At 35.8% G+C, this 15173-nt stretch overlaps 3 non-coding genes across 3 annotated transcripts; 1 reads left to right on the forward strand and 2 right to left on the reverse strand.

Annotated features, from left to right (window-relative positions):
• Positions 1 to 8249: 8249 nt before the first annotated feature.
• On the reverse strand, positions 8250 to 8321 carry Trnat-ugu (transfer RNA threonine (anticodon UGU)). The gene has a single exon. It is a non-coding gene; the product is annotated as a tRNA-Thr (tRNA).
• Positions 8322 to 11118: 2797 nt separating this feature from the next.
• On the reverse strand, positions 11119 to 11190 carry Trnat-ugu (transfer RNA threonine (anticodon UGU)). Its single transcript has one exon. It is a non-coding gene; the product is annotated as a tRNA-Thr (tRNA).
• A 2109-nt stretch (positions 11191 to 13299) lies between these two features.
• Trnat-ugu (transfer RNA threonine (anticodon UGU)) lies at positions 13300 to 13371 on the forward strand. Its single transcript has one exon. It is a non-coding gene; the product is annotated as a tRNA-Thr (tRNA).
• The last annotated feature ends 1802 nt before the right edge of the window (positions 13372 to 15173 follow it).

Raw genomic sequence — 15173 nt, forward strand, 5'->3', positions numbered from 1 at the left:
CTCATTTCGAGGATTATTGTAATTTTCTTTTGTTGTTGACTTAGTTACAATAAGAAAAATCTATGCCAATTCTACTTTCGTTTTGATGTTCACAGCTGGATGCTATTCTGAGCATAATGATAGAGTTAAATTTTTGTTGAGTGTTTTTAAGATTGTTGTTGTTTTCCCAGAATAGATAAGTATTAATTGTTGCATTTGTTTGCATATTTGATGGTTAAACCTTTATGCTTTTGATGAAGTTAAAATTGTTTGTGTAATGCATGTTTGCATGAAAATTTGCTCTCGTTTTGTGTTATATTAAAAATAAACATAGGATAATGCTGTGGCAGTGAATATTTTGAATAATAGTAAAAAGTTTTGTTTTTTTTGTTTGTTTGTTTTTTTTGTAATTTTTATTTTTTATTTTTGAAAATTTAAGGTGTTTCCTGTTAATGTTCAATAAAATTAGTATTTGCCAATTAATTCTGAGGTGTGTGAATGAAGTAATTTTCTGTTTGTTTGTCTTATGTGTGTTTCCAGTGTAAAGAAAATTCAGTCACAATATCATTGGGTTCTACATGCTTAGGGTGTTTTTGGTTATTAGAAAGGCATTTAGAGGGTAATATTGACACTAGCTTATATTGAGTAAAGTCTGCCGTAGATGGTTATTCATTTATTAGTGAGCTCAAAATATTCTTGACTGTATTGTTTCAGTGTGTAGAAATATGGCTGAAGCTGAAGGGGGTGGTTATGATTTTGATGTTTCAGCACGACCAAAGTCCACACCCCTGAGAGGTTTCATAGGTGAAAGTCAGTTTCCCAAAGGACGAGGTGGAGTGTTGCAGATGTTGTCTGAAACTAGACCAGGAAATTCCACACAGGTTGTCAATATGTCACCGTTTATACCTAAACTCCCTTTCTTTTCAGGTGATGAACCAGTACCAAAAACAGAATGTACTTTTGTGGAATGGCGCTATGAAGTTAAGTGTTTGATTTCAGAACCGGATATTCATGAACATTGTTTGTTACAGGCTATCAGACGGTCGGTACGAGGAACTGCTAGAAGATTAGTAATACCGCTTGGTGAGAATGCGACAGTGACAGATATTTTAGAGAAGTTAGATGCCATGTTTGGGGATGTATCCACTCATGGAATGATTATGCAGGAATTTTTTAATGCCATACAAAGGGTTGATGAAAATGTCACATCCTTTGCATGCAGGTTAGAAACATTATTACAAACTGCAATTGAAAATGGACACATGTCTCCACAATCAAAAAATGATCTGTTACGACACAATTTTTGGACTTCTCTGAATAGTGAAACGTTGAAAGGTCAAACTAGGCACAAATATGACACTGTTTCTGATTTTAATTCTTTGTTTAGGGAAATCCGCACGGTTGAGAAAGAGATTTCACTGTCGGTAGCAGCACCGAAGAAGACTCAAGCCCATGCACATGCTTTAGCATCCATAAATAGTTTAGACGATAGATTTAACCAGTTAGAAAAACATTTGAAAGATGAAATTTCTAAGGTAGAAACTAGAATGGAGATTAAATATGAGTCGAAGCTTGACGAAATATTGAGACGATTAGGACCCAAAACACAAGGTCAACAGATAGATAACCCACCTTCTACTCAATCTTTCTCTAACGATTTTCAGAACAACAGAAGGGGCGGATATGGACAATATCGGGGTAGAGGCAGAGGCTCTGGACAGGATCAGTCAAAAGAGTAACCGCTTCTGTTGTGGGCCATACAGGGGCTGGTGAAAGTAAGGGTCCTGATACTTTGTTTTCACGTCTGGTAGGAGAATCAAATCACACTGTGGTTATGATTAATGGGGTCATGTTGGAATGTTTGATTGATACAGGTGCCAATATTTCTTTGATTTCACAGAATTCACTTGATGAAATGCCAACCAAACCAGTTATGAAACCGTTGGATAGTCTTGGATTGGAGATTTCGGCAGCAAATGGTGCAAAGATTGACTATTTAGGTTACATTGAATGTACTTTATCTTTTGATTTTCAGAGTGCTCCTTTGTATGTACCATTGTTGGTAGTCCCCGATAACAGGTTCAGTATTTCTTGTCCCATTATTCTTGGTACTAATGTGATTCGGTTGTTCCGTGATAGCTCATCTGATGAATTACCCGAGGCGTGGCAGTTGGCAGTAGACAGTTTGAGATACTCTTCATATGATGTTAAGTTGCATGGCAAAAAGTCTGTGAGATTAGCACCTTATCAAACTTCAACTCTAACATGTGTTGCAAGAAACGTTGATCACAAGATAACAAAAGTAGTGACAGAAAATCCAAACTATGGTAATCCAGGTTATACTGTCTGTCCAAGGCTTGTTAAGATGAAGCAGTCAGGGTCATTTGCTAGAATTGCCGTCAAAGTATGTAATATGTCTGCAAAGTCTATACTCATTAAACCTAAAGTAACAGTTTGCCAGATAACCGAAGTAGATGTTGTTGACAATTTGGCCTCTGAGTTACCTAGTTCCCCGACTCATGAATAAATAGGAACAGATCTTGGTGTTAAAATCAATGCTGATAATTTGACACCAGAGCAACTCCTAAGAGTCCATGAGGTATTGGGTAACTGGAAACATGTGTTTTCCACTGGGCCAACAGACATTGGTTGCGCTAAGTGTCTTAAGCATAAGATTGTGCTTGAAGATCCTAAGCCATTCAAGCAACCGTACAGGAAGATACCCCCTGGAATGTATGAAGAGGTTCGTCAGCATGTTAAGGAGATGTTGGAGGCAGGGGTCATAAAGGAATCAGATAGTCCTTATTCAAGCAATGTGGTCTTAGTTAGAAAGAAAGATGGTAGTCTCAGATTTTGCATAGATTGGCGCTTTTTGAACTCTAAAACTAGGAAAGATGCTTATATGTTACCAAGATTTGATGATATAGTTGATACATTAGTAGGTGCTACCATGTTTTCAAAACTTGATTTGAGATCTGGGTACTGGAATGTTGAAATGGAAGAAGATAGCAAGCAGTACACAGCTTTTTCTGTTGGAAATCTTGGATTTTATGAGTGGAATAGAATGGGTTTTGGTTTGACGAATGCATGTGCAACATTTCAGCGTCTTTGTGAGAAAACTATGGGAGAATTACACCTTAGAGAATGTTTAGTTTTCATAGATGATATTCTGATTTTTTCCAGGAACTTTGATGAGCATGTGAAGCGTTTGGAGGCAGTATTATCAAGGTTATCAGATAACGGATTAAAGTTAAAACCCTCCAAATGTGAACTTTTCATGTCTAAAATTTCTTATTTAGGACACACCATTTCTGCCGAAGGAGTTCATACTGATCCAGAGAAGACTGCAGTTGTTGAAAAGTGGCCGATTCCAAGGAATGTGAAAGAGTTGAGGCAATTTCTAGGCTTTGCAGGGTATTACCGAAGGTTTGTTCCTAACTTCGCCTCGATTGTTAATCCTTTAAATGCATTGCTTAAAGGTTACAGTCTTAACGGCAAGAGAAGTAAAAGGCGCAGAAATAGTCCTGTAGTTTGGAACTGGGGAAAGGAACAACAGTTAGCTTTTGACACGCTTGTTAATAAGTTGATAACTGCTCCTGTACTGGCCTTTGCAGATTATTCCAAGCCATTTATCCTGCATACCGACAGTTCAGGATCTGGTTTAGGTGCTGTCTTATACCAAAAACAAGATGATGGTACAGAGCGTGTCATAGCCTATGCTAGTCGAAGTTTGAAGTCAACTGAGTTGCGATATCCTGCGCACAAACTTGAATTTCTTGCTTTAAAATGGGCTGTGACAGAAAAGTTCAATGATTATCTGTGGGGCAATACTTTTGAAGTAGTGACCGATAATAATCCCTTGACATATGTTCTCACTACAGCAAAGTTGGATGCAGTCAGTCACCGTTGGGTTGCGGCTTTAGCAAATTTCAACTTTTCATTGCGTTACAGGCCAGGCAAGTTAAATGCTGACGCTGATGGACTTTCAAGAATTCCTGAAGTATTTTCTGATGTTGTCCAAGCTGTCTGTGGAGCTGCTATAACAGATGTACCACTTGTTTCTTGTATTTCTACAGGTTCTGAATCTCCAGTAGACAGTGAAGAAGATGACCATAATAACAGTATGCAGAAAATCGATTGGAAGGTAGAACAGGCAACAGATCCAATAATTTCTAGGGTGGTTGATCTGTTGCGCAGTGGTTCTCGCCCTAGGGAGGAGGTGTACCAGAAGCAGTCACCGCAAGTGCAGCGTTTCCTTAGGGAATGGAACCATCTCATTTTAGAAAATGGGGTTTTGTATAGAACCACTACACAAGACAGTCAGCCATGTAGGCAGTTAGTTTTACCAATTTGTTACAGGAACAGAGCTCTCCAAGGTATACATGATGATGTAGGGCATCCCGGTAAAGAGAAAACCTTGTGGTTAGCTAGGCAACGATTTTACTGGCCAGGACTTGAAAAGGATGTTAATTTCTTGGTAGAAAATTGTGGACGCTGTATACGCAGGAAGTCCCCTATCCCTAGAGCTGAATTAGTAAACATTACAACTACTAGGCCTATGGAACTTGTTTGTACAGATTTTTTAACTTTAGAAATGTCAAAGGGAGGTTATGAGCATGTTTTAGTAATAACAGATCATTTTACCAGGTATGCTCAAGCAGTGCCATGTCGCAACCAGACAGCACAGACAACAGCCAAAGCTCTTTATGACAATTTTTTCAGATTTTATTCATTTCCAGAGAAGCTCCATAGTGATCAGGGCCGCAATTTTGAGAGTAATGTTATAAAGGAATTGTGCAAACTCGTTGGTACGAAAAAAACTCGCACGACACCCTATCATGCGCAATCAAACCCTTCAGAACGGTTTAATCAGACTCTTATCAAAATGCTAGGTACCTTAGAAGCAGAGCAGAAAGTTGATTGGAAGACATACTTGGCGCCTATTGTTCAGGCATACAATGCTACAAAGTGTGATTCAACTGGTTTTTCTCCTCATTATCTAATGTTTGGGTGGCACCCACGATTAGCCATTGATGTTTATTTAGGTACTGGGTCCAAAGGAGGATCTACTGATCGTCAGACTTATGTTGCAAAATTGCGGGAGAGACTGGAGTTTGCATACAAACTAGCTTCAAATGAGGCCGCCAAACAGGGCGCAAAGGGTAAACGCTATTATGATAGGAAAGCTAAGGCTTCCAAATTTGAAGTAGGAGATAGAATTCTTGTTTTGTCAGTAGGTCATCAGGGTAAACACAAGTTAGCTGACCGATGGGAGGAACATCCTTACATTGTAGTGGGCATCCCTAATGAGGATATCCCAGTGTATGAAGTGAGGCGTGAAGATGGTCAGGGTAGGACACGTACTCTGCATCGTAATATGTTACTGCAATTTATTTGTCTACCTAGGGAGTCTGATGTCCAATGTCCGCAGAGAGCTAAAAGAACAACTAAGTCCAAGTGTGTGGTACTTCAACAGCCTGAATCTGAGTCTGACGCGAGTTCTGAGTCCTCTGAGCGTTATGTCATACCTCAAAGGAGAAGGCCTATCCGGTATAACAATAGTTTGAAATCTACTGTTAGTACTAATACCATAGGTGATTTTCAGGCCGAAGACACTACTCAACTCAATGGAACTCCATCTCGTGATCTAGCTGAACAACAGATGCAGCAGACTGACATAGCGCTATACGATTCCACGTCAGCAATAATAGGAAGTTCTAGTTTTCCATTTGTTTCAGAACAACAAGGAGAGGTGGTCCCTAACATTTCAGTTGAGGTACCCCCTAATAGTCTAGCTGAGGTACCCCCAAACAGGCCAACTAGAGTCCGTAAACCACCGGAACGATATGGGAAGTGGGTTTATCAGGTATCAGCTGAGACTCCTACAGTTTTTTTTGTCTAAACTGAATAGGAATCTGTTCTGCAGATAATGCATTGGGTTTTACTTTGACATTTTTTTTTGTGTGTGTGTTTTTTTGCTTTTTGCTCATTATTATTACCTTTTGTACCTCATTGTGTATAATGTCATATTTAGGTATTTTGAGCTCAGATTTCAATGTTCTATGGAAATTTCCTAATTGTTTTTTTTTTAGTTAGGTATTATGATGTAATAATGTATATGTTCATATATTCTGAAATGCCAGGAGTCATTTTTTCCTTTGGGAGGGAGTATGTTACCCAGGTTTCATATTCACATTTTATTAAGTTAATCCCTTAAGGAAAAGAGCAGGTTTATTTAACATGTGAACTCAAGTGTGACTGAGTGGTCAGTTGTGTTATATATGTATTGTGCTGTCCACTGTCTTCATGGGTATGTGTTTACAAGAACTGGTTTTTCAACTTATGTATTTTTATTAATAGACACTTACATTTTTGCATATTTCCCGCTCTTATTTTCACAAATCACTTTCGAGTCAGGTTTTGAGGTGTCAACATCTCAAAAGATAACTTTTCCATATTTTATTCCACTGCCCGGTAAGTTGTTACTTTACAGTACTTTGTTTTATTGGAGATGTATTGTAATTGCATTTGAATTTATCTCGTGCTTGATGTATTAGATAATTATTTATATTATCTGTATTGTGTAATTTATTACCTTTCCGGTATTAAGAAGTTAATTGGATTATTTTGTATATTTTAGGATTTTGTCAAAGTCAAACCTTTGGAGTTTAAATAAAGTGTAAACCTGAATCCGTAATCTTCCTTATAAATACTAAGAGACGGGGCACGGGTAACATTATCATATATAGGTAAATCAACAATTCCCCACAACTGTGCACCTTTTGTGAGGATTTTCATATGTATAACATTAATATGCATTATTCATTTTCCTCCATATCTCAGTAGTAAGAGATAAGGACTTGTTCACAAGGGTACGTATTGCTATACTATATAAGCTCCACTCCTCAGCCATACTTTTCAAACTATTTGAATGGAACAGAAGCAGACTCGGCAAAGTTGTTGACCACCATTGGAAGATGTGTGGAAATACAATGCATGGTCACACTTGGAGGTCACTGTTCAATAATATGAAACTCATAGCAATACGTGGTTCAGCTGTTTATTTGAATTCAATCCAACTTTACACAATGGTAGATCAGTGTTTCTTGTGTAATATTGATTGCATAGGTTTATTTTTTCGCCAATAGCATTATGTGTTTGCAACACTTATCATATTTCTTACTCGTGTTTTGCCTATGACTTCTATATTTATGTGATTTGAACGAAACCATATATAAATGAAGATCAGCATGGAAGCTTGTGTCATAACCTTTATACGTTTAGATCAACGACAAGGTCACACTTCCAGTTATTTGTTTTTATCACACTTTTATTCAAAATAAATGTTAAAAACCAGAGGCCAAATCGGGTGCATTTATCTAGTTACGGTCGCAGATCTCGTTATGTTTTGTGTTTTTTGTTCTTTTAACAAAACTTTTGCCTTCATTGAGGTTTGAACACACGAACCCTGGTTTACAAGACCAGTGCTCTACCACTGAGCTATAGAGGCTCACATACTTATCACTCATAAGTTAAAATGACCATTTTGCGATCTGTTGACCAATCCCGCACAGCTGGTGCACATTTTGTGGAATGAGTATGTGGCCGTATTTATATGAATAATAGATATGCTCATTATTCAAATGCCTCCATAACTTATTAGTTTGGAAAAAAATGTCTAGTAAACCATTGTTAGCTATTTTAGTAATAACTTTGGGTTCAGTTATGAAAGACTTTTTATGATGGATACTATATAATGTTAATACACAATATATTTCAATCGCTGATTTCTTTAGTTTAAAAATTGAGATACAAAGACATATTCAATGAGACCGTATTCTTCACTTTAAACGGATTTCGATGAAACTTCGCCTACGTATAGAGAAACATGAGGTTAAAAGGCATTGGATCAAACTTGTAGGTCAATATTGCGTAATATTGATTTCATAATCTGTTTTTTATGTTTTCTCGATAGCTTTATGTGATTTGAATACATATCACATTTCTTCCTAAAGTTTTACTCATGACTTCTCACTATTAATGTGTTTTCATTCAAACCAAATATTATTGACGAACACCATTAGAGCTTGTGTAATAACCTCTATGCTTTCTGTTCAAAGATCAAGGTCACACTTGCTGATGTTAATTAAAGTTAAACTTTTATTCGAAATAAATGTTAAAAAGCCAAGGCCAAATCGGGTGCATTTATCTGGTTTCTGTGACATCTCTTGTTTGGTTGTGTATGTTTCTTTTTCTTTGACCAAAATTTTTGCCTCCAGTGAGGTTTGAACTCACAATCCCTGGTTTACAAGACCATTTCTCTACCACTGAGCTTTAGAGGCTGACATACACGATTTATCATAATTTTACTACCAACGTTCATATTTGAGCTCAAAGGTCAATGTCACATTTGGTAAATACGGATTTTAATCATTTTTTCTATTCAAAACAATATGTCAAATACAAAGTCTTACAAGGCCTATTCGGATACATTTATCACGATCACCACTATGGGATTTTAAGATTAGGGTTGCCTTACATAAAGTTTGAGAGTTTAGTTCAAAAGGTCTAACGTCAGCCTTGGATGTTAATATTGCGTTTATGGATTTCATGTGTTATATTGATTTATCGCCAATAGCTTCATGGGCTTTTAATAAATTATATATACAAATGTTTAAACATATATATGTTTTACCCATAACTTTCAAGTGTTAATGTGATTCCAATCAAATCGCACATAAGTGTAGGACATTATTGGAGAGTATTCCATAACATTCGTGCTCTCAGTTCAAGGGTCAAACTTTTGTTTTTCCATAGTTTTTCTGTGACAAAACATTTGCCTCCACTGAGGTTTGAACCCAAGGGTTTACGAGACCAATGCTCTACCACTGAGCTATAGAGACTCGCATACATCTTTTATCACACATAATTTAAAATTACCATAGATCTGCATATTCATTGACAATTCCTCACAACTGTACACCTGTGGTGGTGGTTTTGATCTGTATAATTATAGACAAGGGCATTATTATTTTGCCTCCATATCTCAGTAGTAATATGAGTAATGCTCAAGGTATTGTACATCAGCGGTCGTGACAGTCATGATTGGGACCTCGTAGTTCACATGTTTTAAGTAAGTGAAAAGCCTCATACTGTTCATTATGTCAGTTGGAAAGGCCTTAGATCAGCCTTGTAGGTCAATATTGCATTTGACGGATTTCATATATGTCTCGCCAATAGCTTCCTGGGATTTCAATCATTTTTTAATGTTTTCCTCATGTTTTTTCAATAATCTTAACGTTTTGTGTGAATTCAATTAACCCCCTCCCGAAATAAAACAATATATGAAAAATAAAAAATAATAATAATAATTTCAGAACACCATAGGAGAATGTGTCATAAAGGTCATGCTACAAGCTCAAAGATTACGGTCACACTAACAGATGCGGGTTTAAATCAAGCTCTTTATTCAAAAATAATGTTTAATACAAATGTCTGACAAGGCCAAATCGTGTGCTTTGATCGGGTTCTGGTGAATGCTCTTGTTTTCCATATTTTGTCTTTGACAAAACAGTTGCCTCCGGTAAGGTTAACACGACCAGTGCTCACATACACGTCTCATAACTAAGGTCAAGTTTGAATGTTCCGCATTATGGATTGGATTACAATACTTTATGTCGCAGCCATGTTACATTCATCGATAGGAATACAATCAAACTTCGCAGAATTGTAGCCTACCATTGCATTAAGTGTGACCATACAATGCTTGTTCATTCTTGGAGACCACTGCACATCAACATGTATTTCATAGCAATATTTTGAGTCATGTCTGCTAAATGGAATTCAATCAAACTTCACAGATTTTTTCCGAATACGGAATTTTAACAGCAGATTTGCCATGCATAGTTTGAAAGGTTTAAGGTCACCTTGGAGGTTAATATTGCATATCTAGATTGATAGGTTCATTTAATGTCTCGCCCTTAATTTCATGGACTTTTAGTAAATCATACATTTATTCTTCATGTTTGTCCACACAACCCATAACTTTTTTCAATCAAACCGCACATAAGTGACCTAATTTGGGAGTGTTTCATAACGTGCCTGCATTTAGATCAAAAGTGAAGGTGACATTTTAAGAAACCGATTATATTAAAAATAAATGTTAAATACAAATGTCTGTCAAAGCAAAAACAGGCGTCCAATGACAGTTGCTGTTTTTAATATTACTTCTTGTACGAAACGTTTGCCTCCAGTTAGGTTTGAACTTTCGTAGGAATAGCTTTATACCGCGATTTGGTTTTTACACTTTTAACATGAAATCAAAACGTATAATGCATAAGGGAAAGCTGTGTCACACAAACTATCAATGGGAATACAACCAAACTTCGCATAATTAAAAACCACCAGTGCAAGATAAGTAACCGTACAGTACTTGGTATAAAACCTATGGACTCCACAAACCTAAATTTTAACCTCCAATGATTCATGGGCGTTAGGTAATTGATTCTATATGTTTTACAAACAACTTTTAACTATTAATGTGATTTCAATCAAAACCCAACATACGTGTAGGACATTATTGGAGAGTGTGTCATTACGTTCATGCTTTCCCTTCAAAGGTCATTGTCACACTTTAAGATACCGATGTTATTTAAAATTTATGTTAAATGCAAATATATAGCAAATAAAAAACATGAGCATTTATCACGTTGCAGGGACGGCTGTTTTTTATATTATTTATTTCACAATCAAGATTCCAGGTTTAGAAGTGCATTGCTTTTCCAGTGAACCATAAAGGCTCATAATAAATTATACACGTAATATCAGTCATAAGCTAAAATTACCATTTTGTGATATTTTGACCAGTCCCCCACAGATGTGCACCTTTTATGGAAAGAGTGTGTGGCCGTATTTATATGTATACTAGATGTGATCATTATTACATTGCCCACATAAGTGTGAGTCATAACCCTTATGCTTTCAGTTCAAAGGTCAAGGTCACACTTGCAGATTTTGATTTAAGTCAAACTTTTATTGAAAATAAATGTTAAAACCCCACGGTCAAATTGGGTGTATTTATATCGTTCCTGGGACAGCTCTTGTATTGCTTGTGTGTTTTATTCCTTTTACCAAAACCTTTGCCTCCAGTGAGGTTTGAACTCACGACCCCTGGTTTACAAGACCAGTGCTCTACCACTGAGCTATAGAGGCTGACATACACGTCATCACTCGTAATTTAAAATTAACATTTGACGATATGTTGACCAATCACGAACAGCTGTGCCTCTTTTGTGAGAAGAGTGTGTGGCCGTATTTATATGTATGATATATTCATTATTCATTTGCCTCGATAACTTATTGGTTTGAAAAAATGTCTACTAAACCAATCGTCGCTATTTTAATCATATAGAAAATAAATTTCAATCTCTGACTTCTTTAGTTGAGAATTGAGATACAATGATATATAATAAGTACGTTTTGTTCACGTTCAATGGCATTTCTATCAAACTTCACCTAAGTATGGAGATGCATGGGTTTGAAAGGTCTTAGATCAACCTGGTAGGTAACTATTGTGTTAATTATATTGCATAAGGACATTTCATGTCTCGCCCGTAGCTTCACGGGCTTTAGATATATTTCAAATTAAGTTTTCACCTTTATGAATATCTAATTACTTTTAATGTGATTTCAGTCAAACCACATATAGTTATCGAACACCATGTGGGAATGTGTCATAACATTCATGTTTCAGCTCGAATGTCAAGGTCTCATTTGCTTATGCGGATTTCTATCATTTTTCTATTCAATATTTTTATGAAAAACTTCAGAAACAAATCCAGTTGTCGAAAGTTTATACATAAGAACATGTTAAATACAAGTTTATAACAAGGCCTTTAACGGGTGCATTTATCACCATTTGTACGCCACTTTGGGATTTTAAGATCAGGGTAGACATGCGTGTGAGCTTTGATTGAAAAGTCTACCGCCAGCCTTGGCTGTTATTATTACGTTTATGGATTTTATCACACATCAGTTAAAATTATCATATATCGGTATATTATTAATTCCCTAAATCTGTGTACCTTTTGTGAGGGTTTTCATATGTATAACAAACATATGCATTATTCAATTGCCTCTATATCTCAGTAGTAAGAGATAAAGTCTTGTTTAGCAGGGTAAGCATTGCTTAACTCGATAAGCTTCATACCACCGCTTCTGTTATCAAACTATCGAATGGAATAGAAGCAGACTCGGCCGAGTTGTAGACCACCATTGCAAGATGTGTAGAAATACAATGCTTGGTCACACTTAGAGGTTACTTTTCAACAATATTTACGCCATAGCAATACTTTGTGACTCAGCTGTTAATTTGATTTTAAACAAACTTTAAAGATTTGTAGACCATTGCGGAATAAAAAGAGTAGTTTTGTAAAGCATGAAATGTTTGAGCTTAGTTTAAAAGTTCTAAGGTCAGCCTTGGAGGTCTGTATTGCGTAATATTGATTTCTTAGGTTTATTTGAGTTTTCGCCCATATCTTTATGTGTTTTATCACCTTGCAGTGACGGCTGTTGTTTTCTTTTCTTTTTCATCAAACTATTGCCTCCAGTGAGGTTTGAACTCACTTAATAAGACCAGTGCTCTATCACTGAGATATTGAGGCTCATATACACGTAATATCACTCATAAGCTAAAATTAGATATTTTGACCAGTCCCCCACAGCTATTCACCTTTTATGGAAGGAAAGTGTTGCCATTTTAATATCTTATATAGATGTGCTTATTATTCCATTGCCGCCATAAGCGCGTGTCATAAACCTTATGCTTTAAATTGAAAGGTCAAGGTCACACTTGCAGATTTTTTTATATAAGTCAAAGTTTTATTCAAAGTAATTGTTAAAAGCCTAAGGCCAAATATGACAAACATAAGAAATATGAATTACGCAATATTGACCTACAAGTCTGATCCAATGCCTTTTAACCTCATGCTTCTCTGTACGTGGGTGAAGTTTGATCGAAATCCGTTTGAAAGTGAAGAATACGGACTCATTTAATATATCTTTCTTTGTATCTAATTTTTCAACTAAAAAAATCAGCGATTGAAATAACTTAGCCCAAGGTTATGATTAAAATAGTGGCAAATGGTTTATTAGGCATTTTTCAAACCAATTATTATGGAAGCAATTTAATAATGATCACATCTTTTATACATATAAATATGGCCACACACTCTTTCTACAAGAGGTACGCAGCTGTGCAGGATTGGTCAACATACCGAGCAGTAGTAATTTTAACTTATGTGTGATAATGCGTGTATGTGAGCCTCTATAGCTCAGTGGTAGAGCACTGGTCTTGTAAACCAGTGGTCGTGAGTTCAAACCTCACTGGAGGCAAATATTTTTGTTAAAGAAATAAACACACACAAACAAAACAAGAGCTGTCCCAGGAATAAGATAAATGGCCTAGGGTTTTTAACATTCTGTCACAGGAACAATATAATGTGTCATAATTTGCATGTATTTACATCAAAAGTCGAGGTGACATTTGAAGATACCGATTATATTCAAAGTAAATGTTAAATACAAATGGAGAATGTGTAATAACTTTCATGCTTTCATTTGAAAGGTCAGGGTCACACTTTAAGATACCGATGTTTTTGAAAAAAATGTCCCCTTATTACCATTCTATAACCTCCTATCTTATAGAAAACAACAAATCAATACTTTTAAATGGTATTATTTTGGAAGTCTCAGTGGAGCGATTTGGGAAACCGATAAACATATACTGCATAAACTTGCAAAAAAAGCAAAGTATGTCTTATTAACAACGTGGGAGTGTGTCAGAACGTTCATGTTTCAGGTCGAAGGTCAAGGTCACATTTGTTTATACGAAATTCTATCATTTTTTCTATTCGATATTGTTATGAAAAACTTCAATAACTAATCCAGTAGTCGAAAGTTTAAACATTAAAACAAGTTAAATACAAATGTCTCACAATGCATCATCGATTGCATTTATCACGATTTGTACACCAATTTGGGATTTTAAGATTAGGGTTGACATGCATTAATTTTCTGAGCTTTAATCGAAAAGTCAAACGCTAGCCCTGGCTGTTTTTATTACGTTAATGGATTTTATAGGAATATTTGATTTCTCGCCCATAGCTTCACTGGCTTTTAATAGATTATATATATATATATATATATATATATATATATATATATACACATACTATTATATTAATCATGTTTTACCCTTAACTTAAACTAGTAATGTGATTTTAATCAAATCGTAAATAAGTGTACGGATATCATTAAATGTCATAACCTTCATGCTCTCAGATCAAAGGTCAAGATTTAGATGTTCATATGGTTTCTGTGACAAAACAGTTGCCGCCAGTGAGGTTTGAAATTTTATATTTATAATAGATATACGCATTAATCAATTGCCAGTAATACGAGATTAGGTCTTGTTCACCACTGGATGCATTGATATACTATATAATCTTCATCCCTCAGCTTCTGTTATCAAATTATTGAATGGGACACAAGCAGACTCGGCAGAGTTGTAGACCACCATTGCAAGATGTGTTAAAATGCAATTCTTGGACACACTTGGAGGTCACTGTTCAACATTATTTAAGTCATAGCAATACTTCGTAGCTCAGCTGTTAATTTGAATTCAATCAAACTTTACAGATTTGTAGACCATTGTGGAAAATTAATAGTAGATTTGTAATGCATGAAATGTGTGATCTTAGTTAGAATGTTCTTAGGTCAAGCATGGAGGTCAATATTGCGTAATAATGATTTCATAGGTTTATTTAATTTCCCGTTCGTTGCTTAATGTGTTTTCAATACATATCATAGTTCATCTTCATGTTCTTCCTATGACTACTCAATATTTATGCAATTTCAATCTAACGTAATATAATTGAAGAGCGCTTTGGGAGCGCATGTCATAACCTTTACGCTTTCAGTTCAAAGGTCAAGGTGACACATGCAGATGAGTATTTAAATCAAACTTTCATTCAAGATAAATGTAAAATATCAAAAGGCAAAATTGGGTGCATTTATCTTGTTCCTGTAACAGCTCTTATTGTATGTTTTTTTGTCTGATTTCATAGGTTTATTTTATGTTTCGCCCATTGCTTTATGTGTTTTCAATACATTACATAATTTTCATGTTATACCCA

Source organism: Mya arenaria, chromosome 2 (assembly GCF_026914265.1).
Source record: "Mya arenaria isolate MELC-2E11 chromosome 2, ASM2691426v1".
NCBI lineage: Eukaryota > Metazoa > Mollusca > Bivalvia > Myida > Myidae > Mya > Mya arenaria.